Raw genomic sequence first — 12,708 nt, forward strand, 5'->3', positions numbered from 1 at the left:
ACTTGAGAAACAGAACATTGCAGAGTTCCATTTTATTTTTATTTTTATGGGTAGTTTGAATTACATGGTTTGGGAACTGAAAGAGGCCTTGGAGACCTAGTTCAGTCTCACGTGTTTATAAGTGAAAGAGGTGGGAGTAACTAAATTATAAAGGGGCTAAGTAATTTTGCAATGATAGTAGAGATATGACTTAGACCCTCAAGCATTGAACTTTAATCTATTGCTTGGTTCTTTACAACACTACTGCCTCTTCACTTCCACAACTATTTGGTTCAGCCCAAGTGCCCATCAGTAGATGAATGGATAAACAGCTGTGCTACATTTACACCATGGAATACTATGCAGTTGTAAAAAAAGAAAGATCTCTTACCCTTCGAGACAGCATGGAGGGACTTGGAGAGTATTATGCTAAGTGAAATAAGCCAGTCAGAGAAAGACAAGTATCACATGATCTCACTTATATGTGGAATCTAATGAACAAAACAAACTGATGAACAAAATAGATCCAGAGACATGGAAGCATGGAACAGACTGACAAATCTCAGAGGGAAGGGGTGGGGCAGGAAGAGAACTTCTATGCTTATATACATAAGCCACTGACACAGACAATAGTGTGGTGAAGGCCTGAGGTGGAGGTAGGGGTTGGGTCAATGGGGAAAAATAAGGGGACATCTGTAATACTTTCAACAATAAAGATAAACTTAAAAAATAAAGATAAGAAGGAGCTATAGGGAGGGGATTGAAAAGAACCTTAGAGCATTTTCAATATGCTTGTGTCTCTTGCTCTTAGCTCACCAGGATTTCCTAGAGGAATGAGGCTGAGGATGTGGGAGGAAGAGCTGTCCAGTTGAATGGTGCTTGACCACTATGATCAGGAGACCATGCATCCCAGAAGTTACCTTGGATCTGTCTTTGGTTTTAATATTCTTTAAACCCATCTAATACCAAGGTCATATCAGGATTACTCCAGGTGACACTATTTCAATTTTTTAAAAGTTCCCTAAATCATATCAAATCAATAATTATTTATTAAGCATACTAGAGGCCCGATGTATGAAATTTGTGCAAGGGGCTTGGCCCTCACAGACCTGTGGCTTGCCTGAGCCCTTGCAGCCCTGGCTTCGTCTGAAAGGTCATTCGGCTGTCCAGTCTAATTAGCACATTGCACTTTTATTATTATAGATATAACTAGAGGCCTGTTGCATGAAGAGATTCGTACAATAGGCCTTCCCTTCCCCTGGCTGCCAGCACCAGTTTTCCTCCAGCACCCGGGACCCAGGCCTTCACTCCAGACGGAGCCTTCAGTCTTCATGGCTGTGGATGGAGCCTTCAGTCTTTGCTCTGCTGCTTTGCCCCTACGTATGCAAATTAACCACCATATTTGTTGGGTTAATTTGCATTCTCTCCTGATTGGCTGGTGAGCATAGCGGAGGGATGGTTAATTTACATGTTTGTCTATTATTAGGTACGATTTTTAAAAAAATATGTTTTCTTGATTTTTTACAGAGAGGACGGGAGAAGGATAGAGAGTTAGAAACATTGATCAGCTGCCTCCTGCACACCCCCTCCTGGGGATGTGCCCACAACCAAGGTACATGCCCATGACTGGAATTGAAACTGGGACCCCTCAGTCCTCAGGCCAACGCTCTATCCACTGAGCCAAACCAGTCAGGGCTATTAGGTAAGATTTGACACTTGTTGTCAAGAGAGAGAATACTCAACTATCCTCTTACAAATATAAGAAGCAAAGATTTTCAAAGTGTGATGTATTTAAAGAAAATTATATGCATGAAATGTTTCTGGTTGAAAATCAATTTTCTGATTCAAGTTAGTATTTGGAAAGCATGCTAAATATAACTTACTGGCAAGTTCTGGGGTTTTGGGCTTACATTTTCTCTAAAATAAAATATACTAATAGATATATGGCCTGTGACTATGTTTTAGGATATTAAAAGAATTTTTACAAGTGTTGCTTGATTTTTTCATTGGCCAGTTCTAAAATTCTTGAAAAAATAAAACACTTTTGAAATTTTAATAACATGCAGACACTCTGTACTTTTCCCCCAGTATTGTTAAGATAATAACTAAGACTGTTTAGTAAAAAATTCTGTAGTGTGTCATCAACAATCTGGGAAATAACCAGAATCCAAAGACAAATTTAGAAAATATGTTCTTCAAATAAAAAGCACATTAATTGGTAAGTTTTAGGAATTCTGCTGAATTTTGAAGCTACTGAGAACTTTGAAATATAATTATTTTTTCAGGGTTTTGACATTAATTTGTTAAAAAATCACTTTATGTTTTACATAAAATATATTTTATTGAAACATGTTTTGTTGACAAGTGCCCAGTTTCCATGAAATACAATAAATGTTAAATGAACACTTTCAGTTTATAGATTAAGAACTTACAAGTATTATACTTATTTATTGTTGAGATTTTACTGTTGAAACATAGGGATGAGTTGGAGAATTGCAAAGGGAAAGTAGGATGTTTAGAGTAGTACTGATAACAGAACTTTTTAAAGGTAAGAAGTGCACTAAGTCCCACCCCAAGTACAAAGATCTTCTCTACCTGTAAACCTCCCCTGAATTCCCTCCAGCTGCACCTATTACAACTGTTGCTTTCTTCCCCCTCTATAGACAAGCTCATTTCCTTACAAAAACCAAATTAGCAATTAGCATATTGCCAAACACACTAATTTCTCATTACTGTGAAAACCAGGAGGTGTTTTTGAAGATGAGGTAATCTTGGAAAAGACCTACATTAACTTGTTTCCTGAAGAAAGAGCTAGCCCATCAAAATGATCACTGATGCAAACATGCATATCAAAAAAACGAACTTTATTAGCCTTAGGAAAGGAATAGATAGGTGTAATATTCCAGAATTTGTAAATCTTTCTTTCATAGTAAATACTAGAGGCCCGGTGCACAAAAATTTGTGCACTCGTGGGGGGGGGGGTGTCCTTCAGCCTGGCCTGTGCCCTCTTGCAGTCTGGGACCCCTTGGGGGATGACCACCTGCTGGCTTGGGCCTGTTCCCTGGGGGATTGGGCCTAAGATGGCAATCAGACATCCCTCTGGCAGCCTGGCAGCCCTCGGGGGATGTCCACTTGCCAGCGGGGAGCAGACCTAAGCTGCAGTCGGACATCCTTAGCACTGCTGAGGAGGCAGGAGAGGCTCCCACCACCACCGCTGTACTGGCAGCCATCAGCCTGGCTTGTGGCTGAGCAGAGCTCCTCCATGTGGGAGCTTACTGACCACCAGAGGGCAGCTCCTGCATTGAGCGTCTGCCCCCTGGTGGTCAGTGTGTGTCATAGTGAACAGTCATTTCCAGTCTTTCTGCTGTTAGGGTCAGTTTGCATATTACCTTTTTACTATATAGGATAGAGGCCTGGTGCACGGGTGGGGGCCGGCTGGTTTGCCTTGAAGGGTGTCCCAAATCAGGGTGGGGGTCCCGCTTGGGTGCCTGGCTAGCCTGGTGAGGGGCTATTTGCCGCTAGTCACACCCCCTTCAGGGTGGGGGTCCCCACTGGGGTGCCTGGCCAGTCTGGGTGAGGGGCTGATGGCCATTTTCAGGCTGGCGGGCGACTGAAGCTCCCAGCCTCTCTCTATTTTTTTTTTTTTATTCTGGGATTTATTTACCTTCTATAATTGAAACATTGTTGCTGTTATTGGCGCTCCCAGCTCTGAGGCTGCAGCCGGCTGAAAGCAGGTATCTGGGGTTTGTTTAGCTTCTATAATTGAAACATTGTTGCTTCCGGAGCTCAGAGCCGGGCCGCGGCAGGCGGGGAAACTTGGCTTCCTCCATCACTGGAGCAAGCAAGCCTCCTGCTCGCTTCAGCTGCATGGCTTCTGGATGCCATCTTTGTTGGCAGTTAATTTGCATATCTCGTTGATTAGCCAATGGGAAGTGTAGCGGAGGTATGGTTAATTACCCTTTTTGTCTTTTATTAGATAGGATAAGCTGAAACATTTTAAATTGCTTCCACCAGTGAGACCTTTGTTCTATAAAGCTTTATACACTCTATATTTACCATGTTCGCCCATACCACCGTTATAAGAGTTAAAAATACAATCCATGATATGGTGGGAACTGAGCATTCGGTTATGGGTCAGTCAGAGTTATATATGAAAGTACATATTTTTGTACTACAAGATTTGTAGTGAGCAAGATGAGAGTCTGTTTTAAACATATAGAGTCTGTTTTAAACATATAGTAATTGAAAGAAAATCTGTATACTAGAATGTTAATGTACTTGGGGTAGTGGAAGGATTGTAGTTGTTTCTTAATATTAACAACATGTGTGACATGGGAAAATGGTTTTATTATTTATCTTGCCAATAAAGTCAGGGCTTAGATGAGATGATCTTTAATGCCTCAGTCAGATGCTATCAATTCTTTTTACCAAGTCATGGCAGGCTAAATGGTGACTGAATATGTTCTTAAGTGAGTATAAATTTAAATAGAATACCACATTTTGAGGAAGAGATTATTTTGGGTGGGGGCTTAACCCAATAGAAAAAGTAGAAAGTTAGATCACAGACCAATGTTAATTTTTTATAAGATATGGAGATGATCCTGTTGCTGTGTGTTTGAATTCTTAGAAGATACTGCTTTTGACCACATTTGATTGCATTAATGTTCAAAAAATGCTATGAAGCCAATTATGACATATGTCAACTTTGATGACTCTGCACCAGTGAAATCTTATTTTTCTCTTCCTATGTAAAATTAGAATTTGAGAAGAAAGATAAATTAATGCATTATTATTAGTTGTCAGTGTTTTCAAACATTAAAAGAAAGTCCAAGAGAAAGTCAAACAATTCTTGAGATTCAAAATAATCTTAAACAATGTAAATGTCCCAAATACCACCCCCATTTATTTCAAATATTGGCAGAATGACTTCTGTAAATTTTTTTTTCTAAAATGGAAATGACATTGAATGGAAAAAATTAGCATAGTATAAAATATTCAAAATGTTAAGCAGCGCAGAATTATCAGAAAAGCAGAGGAGGGAGAGAAGGTGAAATATAATGAATTCACTTGCACTATTTGTCTTTCCAGGTTGCTTCTAAAAGAACAGTCTTCATATCAACCTCATTTGCAGCCTATTTTAAACAAAAGGACTCTTCCAGAACTGCTCTTTTTAGAAAACCTGATAAAACTTATTTGACACTAGAGGCCCAGTGCACGGGTCTGTTGGCCTGGCCTGTGGGGATCAGGCCCAAACCAGCAGTCTAACATCCCCTGAGGGGACCTGGAGTGCGAGAGGGCACTCTGCAAAGTTGTTGTTGCTTGGCAGCTCAACAACTCATTGAGCATCTGCCCCCTGGTAATCAGTGTGCGTCATAGCTACCAGATGGTCGGCTGGTCCTAATGGTCGCTTAGGCGTTTATATATATAGACTAGAGGCCCAGTGCATGAAAACTCATGCACTGGAATGGTGGTCCCTCAGCCCAGCCTGCCCCTTCTCACAGTCCGGAAGCCCTCAGGGGCAGGAGGTTAACCAACGATCAGGGGAAGGTGACACCCCCATCACACCTCTGCAGATACCATTGCTGGCAGCGCAAGCCTTGGCTGGCCCTGGTTACCTGAGCCTTGGGCGGCCCTGGAAGGCTGAGCAGCCACCATCCTAGGCTGGCCTGCACCTAGGGCCAGCCCTGGGAGTCTGGGGGGCTGAGGGGACCAAGGAACTCCCCAGCCTTGCTATGTACCTGCCACCCCTGTGGGGCTGAGGGGACTGGGTGCTGCCATCTTGTGGCTGTGGGCACCACCATCTTTGAGGGCAGGGTAGTCAATTAGCATATTCCCTCCTTATTGGCTATTGGCGCTGCCATCTTTGAGGGCGGGGCAGTCAATTAGCATATTCCCTTATTGGCTGTGGGCACCACCATCTTTGTGATGGTGTGAGGGTCAATTAGCATATTCCCTCTTTATTAGATAGGATTATTTTAAAATAGCTAAGGTAATGGAAAGTCTGTGCAATAGCTAAATACATTTGTAATTATATGAATTATGAATGATAAAACCCTTGATGTTCCATCTCATTAGAAGTCTAAAATGAAATGTATAGAACTAAATGCCTATCGCTGATTCTTGAAACTAGAGATTTGATGTAAAATAAAACATGCAGATCTGTATTGTATTCTGGTTCTCAGGGAATGCTACTGTACAGGTAGCAGCAGTGTGTTTATTATTCACTCAATAAACTTCCATTAGGTTGCTAACTCTGTAGTTAAGTGCTATGCTAAGTCCTGAGGATACAAAGGTAAGTAAGACTCAGCCACAATTTCCATGCTGTCCTCCATTTGGATGTATTCATTTAAGCAAAGGCCAAATGTGTCATTAGTGCCTACTGCAGAGAAGGATAGAGATTAAAATATTCAGAAAGGACAAGGGTTATAATGCAGCCCTTGTAGCCTTACTCTTCCTACCTTGTTCCTCCTGAAAAAGCTAATAACAAAAAGGAAGAATGAGGTGAAATAAAGCAATATAAACAACCCTTTTGCCAGCAAAGACAGGGAAGAAAATGTTCTAATCCTGTAAGTAGTCATACTTCCTAATCAAACTGAAACTCAGGATAGACGTATAGTCTCTTCTCAAATTGACTAAGATAAATTGTGCACTCCAGGCAGCTTAAAAACCACCATTTCATTGTTATTAATTACAATATTATTAATTTGGACAAATTTATCAAACACAGGTTACCACATTTGAATAGGTACACTATGGGTGACATAGCCACAGATTGTCATTTCAGCCACATAATATGAAGACCTTTCACCTGAAAATAGTTCACTGCCTGGAAGACATATAGAGTCAGGAATTGGGCTTTTTTTTTAAGGGAGAATTTGCAAATAGCCACCAACACATATGAACTCACCCACATGATTATGGTTTACTGTTGAGATTGGTAGAAATGGAAAGTTGGAAATCCATTTTCTTTCTGTGTGAAAGAAAATGGCATAGACATTCTAATTCAATGGCAATACAAATGGATGCTTTTGTTTCCTAAGGAGAAAACATTACTTTTTTTTTTTTTTTTCAGTTCATAATGGAAACTTTGTCTGATAAGAGTGTTTCCTTAAAATTCCTTGCCCAAACCAGGAAATCTCACTATAAAGTATTCTTTCTACTCTAAGGACCTTCTTTTTTTACAAGAGTAGAGTACCAACTGTTTTTGTTGCATATTTACTCCTTAGAGTGCAAATAAGAATCTTTCCACTCTAGAATGTTTCCACTACACCACTGGGCAAGCAGGTCTTAGTCCTCTTGTTACGAGGCAGGCCACGTGTATTGTTTGCATAGTACTGGACTGAGGGTTCATCTCCTCCCATATGATTTCATTCTGATGCATTGCTTGAGTTTACTTTTTGACCATTTGTAGTCAATAAGAAAATGATGTAAGTGTATATATTACTCTAGTGACATCCTTAGTAATTTTCCCTATTGTTTCAAAGAGAAGTGGTTTGCGTTGTTAGAAAGTCACTGTAATGCTCTAGAACAGCGGTTCTCAACCTGTGGGTCGCGACCCCTTTGGGGGTCAAACGACCCTTTCACAGGGGTCACCTAAGACCATCGGAAAACACATATATAATTACGTATTGTTTTTGTGATTAATCACTATGCTTTAATGATGTTCAATTTGTAACAATGAAAATACATCCTGCATATCAGATATTTACATTATGATTCATAACAGTAGCAAAATTACAGTTATGAAGTAGCAACGAAAATAATCTTATGGTTGGGGGTCACCACAACATGAGGAACTGTATTAAAGGGTCGCGGCATTAGGAAGGTTGAGAACCACTGCTCTAGAAACTGTGATGAATTCACCTTTTGGTTCATACTCAGAAATCACCAAAACTAATTTCTCTCTGTGCTTTTTTGTTTGTGTGTTTTGTTTTTCTGTGTTAGGAAATATTGCTATCCTGAGAAGCAACCAGTAGGATCTGAATCTGGTCATGCTTACTTTGAACAAACATTAAATACTAGTTATGTTAATAAGACTCTAAGGGAGAAAATTCCTATACATGCAGATTGAAAATAACTTATACACAGAACAAGGCTGTGCCTACTCGTCCTATGTAATATTTAATATTGGTAGTTAATAATTTGGAAAAGTCATGCAGGATGACGTCTTGGGATAAGAAACCCAAGGGAAGAAGCAAAAGGCATAGTACCTGGGGAGACTGGCGGGTCCTGCCTCACCTCTGTACACGGCACACCTTTCAGCATAGAGGCTACCATTTCGGCATCCTACTCCGTGCCCTCTACTATACATACGTAGTTGTAATTCTCATGGAAACTCTCCGAAGTAGGTATTGGTATTTCTTTTTTTTAATATTAAGCAAATAAAACAAGATCATGTAACTTCAACGTAATTATAAAACTTTCAAGTGGCTAAGTCATAATTCAAATTCAGTTTCATCAGGCTTCACAGTCTTCATAAATTTCACTCTACCAGCTGCCAGGTCCTCAGAGGTGCTTCCCAGGGGGACAGCCCCACAGAGCACCTTATTTTTCTCTAAGGAAACATATTTAAATTAGAATCAAAGAGGCACATGCATTAAAAGTGCTGGTGAAAACTATTGTGAATTCAGGAAATCCAAAGTGAGAATAAAGAAAATTTGTGTCGATAGCTAGCTGTTTGACACATCTATGATTTCATCTTCAGATGACCATTCTCTCAACTATTAAAATGTTTACTCTGTCTGAACAATGGAAACAACCCAAGTCATGGTTTCTCAACCTCGGCACCAGTGACATCTTGGACTGGATAATTCTTTGCAGTGGAGCCTGTCATGTGCATTGCAGGATCGTTAGAGGCATCTCTGGTCTCCATCTACTAAATGCCGGTAGTACTGTCCCATCGGGACAACCGGGAATGTCTTTAAACATTGCCAAAATGTGTTCTGGGAGGCAAATCACCACCAGTTAAAAACGACTACTCGGACTATTAAGCTTCTTACTAAAGACATCTTTAACAGAGACCCCAGAAATGCCATGTGTTTAGGAGAAAAATATCAGAGTTCACTGCTGCTGAACAAAAATCTAAGCACTTGATAACATTTGCATTTATTTTCACAGGAAATACAAATCCTTTAATGTCAATTCATACCACAGTTGCATACTGCCTTTCCCCACCCTTCACTAATATAAAGACATTGATTTCTGGAAGGTGAGGCTAGAGAAGTTCATCATTATTATGCCAGCACTCTAACAGATGGTCTGCAAAGCTCTTCTTAGGTTTTATTCAATGTCTCTGTGATGTGCCACCGTGAGGAGAGAGTACATTAACACACCTGGGTTACACAGCCAGGCGTGATACCCTCTAACGAACAGCACACATAGGTCTGAATAACTGCTCCTTTGAAGAGCCACACCCGCCCCCTTTCAGGAAAAGGAGAGAAGCAGAGAGAAAATCACAGGGGAAGACAAGGACAATGGGCTTACCAGTAGAACGATAAAGGTTTCTCTGCCCAGGAGCACCTGTAATGTTCATACCAAATCCTGAAGCTGAATGGTTTGGACCAGGTCACCCAGCCAGAGCAGGACCAAAGGTACCTAACTTACAGCCTACTTTCATCCACTTGACCATATTTCTTCACTAGTGAGGACAAAGACCATTCCCCTCTGTTACATTTACAATGGTATTCATGATTTTTCCTAAGAGATTCTACAAGGTTTTTTTTTCCTGTTTGCATTTCAACTGCATTGTATGTGATCCATTTCAAGTTGTAAGTGAATTGCAAGTGGAAAATTCCCAAGAGCAACTGAGTTGTACTTGACATTTTGGGGTCCTTGTAGCTGAGTGGCTCTCAAAAAGGTTGTACACAGCTTTGTTGCACTGCAAAATGCCAAGGGCAACTCAGTAGCAATTGAAAATTGAAAGGGAAATTATATTCTACTCCAAATCAGAAACATGGACTCTGAAGAAAGACCTTGGTTCTATTAATTATGTGAGAAAAAATGGGAAATTGTCCTTTGATGTTAAAATATTTCCCCCAATAGGCAATCATCTCTTTGCATGATTTATGAATATAGTTTTAGCACCAATTTATCTATACTATGCAAGTGCTCATTTTCTTTCCTTGATTTGTCTTAAATCAAGAATGCTGTCACCAAGAAGCACTGTAAAGCCATGTTAATTCCTCTATATTCTTGAAGCTTACTGAACCTGATCCTTTTCAATATTATATGGAGAAAAAGGTGGGCGAATACAATAACTGAAAGCAAGCAAACTTCAAAAACTTCACATTAAAATATGAATGACTTTTTTGTGGTTGTTAACATAAAATTAGGTATAGTATAACAGGGATAGAATTTTAAAATATAAGAAACATAGCTCTCAAGTAAAATAATCCATGCATTTGATTGTGCATTAATGTTACATTTTTGGAAGTAGTAGATGGTGGTGATGGTGGAAACAGCTACTCTCTGATATGTTATGCTGTACGAAAGCAGTTAGAATGCTTAGCTATATGTAAATGTCCTAGAATTTTGTCTCACCCTGTGTGGGTCCCCTCTCCACACAACTCAGGGAAACAGTTACTTACATTTCTATGTTTACTAGGAACCCAGCGTGTGACATCGCACAGCACCGCCCTGCCTTGACACCCAAACCTGTCCACGCAGAGCTCCAGTGTGCCTGGCCCAGCCCCCAAACCCTCTGGCCTTCTCTGGCTGCTTCAAGCCCTGCCCTCAGTCCCTGGAGTCACCTGGGGCTGGTTCCACCTTCTCCGGGCTCCCACCCGTCATGGCGCCAGGGGAAAACGTGGAAGCCTCCCGCCTGCTGTGCTGTGCTCCTTCCCCTGGCAGGTGGGCCACAGGGCGCTCTGAGTGCCAGTGGTGGGTGGCGAAGGACTCGTGAGGGGGGCGCTATGGGCTCTCACCCACAGCCTCCCCAGCATGGGATGGTCCCGCCTTCTCCGGGCGCCTCCCTGCTTCCGCCCTATCTCTGAAGCAACACCCCAGCTAATATGCTAATGGCCTGGTCATTCTGTGTTACGGTGTCCCGACCATTAGCATATTAGTTATTTATTAGTATAAATTACAGGATACGATAAAGGATACAGAGGAACAATCCAATGAAGAGATACATAGGGTGAGGTCTGGGAGGGTCCCAAACCCATGAGTTGCTGTCCCCATGGGTGTATATGGATCTGTTTGCCAGTCTGAAAGCTCTCATAATCCCCTCCTTTTGGAATTTTATAGCGGTTTCTTCACCTAGACATGATTGACCATTAACTCCATTTTCAGCCCTTTTCCCTTCTCAAGAGAATGAAGGTTGGGCTGGAAATTCCAAGCTTCTCATCATGGCTTGGTCTTTCCAGTTACTAGCCCCTCATTCAGGAGCCTGCACAGAGTTGCCTCGTTAGAACAAAAGACACTCATATTACTCAGGAAATTACAAGGGTTTTAGGAGCTCTGTGTCAGGGGTAGGCATTCTATATAATAAAAGGGTAATATGCAAATTGACCAAATGATGGAATGACCAGCCGCTATGTGCACTGACCACCAGGGGGCAGATGCTCAAGGCAAGAGCTGCTCTCTCATGATCAGTGTGCTCCCACAGGGGGAGCGCTGCTCAGCCAGAAGCCAGGCTCATGGCTGGTGATCGCAACGACCCACCTCCACGGCAGTGCTAAGGATGGCTTAGCCACAGTCAGACATCCCCCTGAGGGCTCCTGGACTGCAAAAGGGTACAGGCCGTCCTGAGGGACGCCCTCCCCCGCCCCCAGTGCACAAATCTCATGCACCGGGCCTCTGATATATATATTTAATTATCTCACAAAAGCCAACATGATTTTCCTGTATGACTCTGGTTTGTTTGCCTAGTCCCTTTGCCAGTATTTTCTTGAGTTTCTGAAAGAGTAAGTTGGGATTCTGCATCCTGCTTTCTTCTTTCCTTCCCTACTCCACACCCTTCTTCTTTGGCTACATTAACATACCCTGAATGTGCCTACATGCTGCTACCACTTCAGTGGCAATTCTATTTAACATATTTGTGTGAGCTAGAAAAAAAAGGGAAGATCTGGTGACTTTTACCCTGTAGAATGCAAGGAACTTCAAGAAAGAATTGGCTGACGAGGAAACTACCTTTTATATACTTAAAAATAATTTTTTAAAAATTATACATAACACTGGTTCATCTCTGCATATAACACAAATGTTGTGAGAACAAATTAGATTGTGAGTTTGAATTAGAAAGAATTCCTATGAAGTTTTAAGGGTGTCTGGCTTACAAGTACATGAGATAAATAGCCTTTATAACTTTCTTAGAAATTCAAGATTTCTAAGATTCTTTAAAGTTCTTTTGTGTGTGTGTGTGTGTGTGTGTGTGTGTGTGTGTGTGTCCAGAGTGGCTCAGTGGTTGAGCATCAACCTATGAATAAGAAGGTCACAGCTCAGTTTCTGGTCACATGCCTAGGTTGCTGCCTTAATCCCCAGTAGGCGGTCTGCAGGAGGCAGCCAATCAATGATTCTCTCTCATCATTGATGTTTCTATCTCCCTCTGCCTCTCCCTTTCTCTCTGAAATCAATAAAAGTATATATTTTTAAAAAGAATGTAGCTAAGATAGCCAGATATTTGATCAAATATTAAGCATTCCAGACAGCACAAGCAACAAATGAAGATAATAAAGACAACATGAGAATTGAAGAAAAATAAAATCCCCCAAATTTAAAAATAAAAGCATA

General features: G+C 41.1%; 1 protein-coding gene across 2 annotated transcripts in view; it reads right to left on the bottom strand.

Annotated features, from left to right (window-relative positions):
• The window catches only part of BANK1 (B cell scaffold protein with ankyrin repeats 1), a 319,366-nt gene that overhangs the window by 32,474 nt on the left and 274,184 nt on the right, over positions 1–12,708 (bottom strand). The window lies entirely within an intron of this gene.

The sequence above is a fragment of the Myotis daubentonii genome, chromosome 1, assembly GCF_963259705.1.
Source record: "Myotis daubentonii chromosome 1, mMyoDau2.1, whole genome shotgun sequence".
Classification (NCBI taxonomy): domain Eukaryota; kingdom Metazoa; phylum Chordata; class Mammalia; order Chiroptera; family Vespertilionidae; genus Myotis; species Myotis daubentonii.